This window comes from Chenopodium album, chromosome 3 (assembly GCF_948465745.1).
Source record: "Chenopodium album chromosome 3, dcCheAlbu1.1, whole genome shotgun sequence".
NCBI lineage: Eukaryota > Viridiplantae > Streptophyta > Magnoliopsida > Caryophyllales > Amaranthaceae > Chenopodium > Chenopodium album.
This window is the reverse complement of record NC_137836.1, coordinates 27,533,438-27,535,568: the sequence shown is the minus strand read 5'-3', so window position 1 is coordinate 27,535,568 and position 2,131 is coordinate 27,533,438. Positions and strand designations below refer to the sequence as shown.

The following is a 2,131-nucleotide window of genomic DNA, read 5'->3' as shown; positions in this document are numbered from 1 at the left end:
TTTCCTAGTCAGAATGTCTTTCATAAATTAAACATATGCAGGAACCTGAGTGATTAAATCAACGAAAGGAACTGTTACCTGCAGGTTTTTCACAACCTCTAAGAACTTACCAAATTGTTTATCAAACTTACTCTTCAATTGTCTATTAAGGAATGGTAGTTTGATAACCGGGCTCTGCACATCTCCTCCCTTATCCCGAGATTTACCCTACATAGAAACATTAGAAGAGTTAGTATCTGTTTGTAGCCCTACAGGGTTAGAAGGATTAGCGTTTGGTATAGAGGAATCTAGATCAGGAACTAGTCCATCTTCCTTTGGCATAGGTGGTCCATCATAATGTGAACCACTCCTTAGAAAGATTGCATTGGAATGATCTGTAGGATGGATAGGTTGTGATGGTAGAGCTCCCTGCTGACGGGATTGTAGGGTAGATGAAAGTTGTGCAATTTGATTATCCATGATTTTATTGTGGGCTAAAATAGAATCAATTTGCGCATCCCTAGTCTCCATATGCTTTTGCATATTAGTAAGAATTGCTCTAATTTCTGTCATGGCAGGGTCAGAAGATGATGAGGGTGATGCTTGGCTTTTCTGGCCAGAATTTGGATGGTAATATTTTTGCTGTGGTGGAGGTTGCTGTTGTGGTTGTTGTTGAGGTGGAGGGTTTTGTACATTGGTACTCTGGTACGAAAGATATGGATGATTCCAGTAACCGGCATTATAAGAGTTGGAATATGGGTTATTCTGCCTATAGGTTTGAAAGGCATTAACTTGTTCCATGGAACTCCTACAATCTTGCTCCCAATGCCCTACAATTCCACAATTTTCACAAAAAGCTTCATTGTTAGCAACAGCAGAAACATTAGCTACAGAGTTAGGAGTAGTAGTAAGATTATCTAATTTTTGACAAATAGACGTTAATTGAGCTTGCAAAAAGGATACGGAATCGACATTATGTTTTCCTTTATTTGCAAACCCTCTCGGATTCCTGTATTGGGAATTATGTATTGACATGTCTTCGATAACCTATCCTGCATCGTCCACATTTAAATTCATGAATCTCCCACTGGCTGCAGAATCTAGAACTGATCTAGAAGAATTTCCAAGTCCATTGTAGAAAGCTTGGATCAGTTGCCATTGTGCTAGATTGTGGTGGGGGCATTCTCTCTGTAGATCCTTGAACCTCTCCCAAGCCTCATCTAGCGTTTCGTCGGCCTCTTGAGCGAAGTTCTGAATATCACTCCTTAGTACCGCTGTTCTCTCTGCAGGATAATATTTATTATAGAAATTCAAAGCAAGAGTTTCCCAGTCAGTAATACCAAGTGCAGTTCTATTCAAACCATTAAACCATAATTTAGCTTTGCCACATAATGAAAAGGGAAAAAGAATCTCCCTAATTTGGTCCTACGTGACCCCGGCTTGTCTAATGGTGTTACAATACTGGCAGAAATTTGCAATGTGAAGATTAGGATCTTCACCCGTAGCTCCACTGAATTGCTTCCTCTCTATCATAGTGATAAATTGGGGCTTGATCTCAAATTGAACTCCATCTAGAGCCGGAGTGGGAGTAAGGTGCGGGAAATCTGTGAGCTTTGGCTGCGAGTAATCATTGAGTTTCTTTTGGGTCGTCATCTCTGATTCTGAATCTGAAGGAATTTCTGCGTCACTAGAATCAGAGGGAGAGTTTCTTTGACTATTGTCCTCCTCAGAACCCGCCAGAATTTGTCTATATATTTTCCTTTGCCTATGAAACGAGCGCTCGATCTCAGGATCGAATGGGATGTAACCTGATCTGGAACACCTGGGCATAAACAAGGAACTAAAAGACAAATATGATAATTGCCTCATAGAACTAACGTTCTCTGAGACAAAAGGGGATAATCTAGACTACAAAAATTAATCAGAAAATAAAAATAAAACCGTTTCCCCGGCAACGGCGCCAAATTTTGACAGGGTAAAGTCGTATCCCCTAATCAAAATTAGTACCTAATTCCTCTAACTAATGTAGATAGGGAAGTAGGGTCGAATCCACAGGGAAACAAGTCTTTCTACTCCTAATTAATTATTATGATCCAAATTATCAAGGTAACCAATGTTGTTGTAATTAAAGGCTATACTACGAAGAATATGA

General features: G+C 39.7%; 1 non-coding gene across 1 annotated transcript; it reads left to right on the top strand.

The window, feature by feature from the left end:
* The first annotated feature begins 1,144 nt into the window (after positions 1-1,144).
* Positions 1,145-1,251, top strand: LOC145626080 (small nucleolar RNA R71). Its single transcript, XR_014110948.1, has one exon. It is a non-coding gene; the product is annotated as a small nucleolar RNA R71 (small nucleolar RNA).
* The last annotated feature ends 880 nt before the right edge of the window (positions 1,252-2,131 follow it).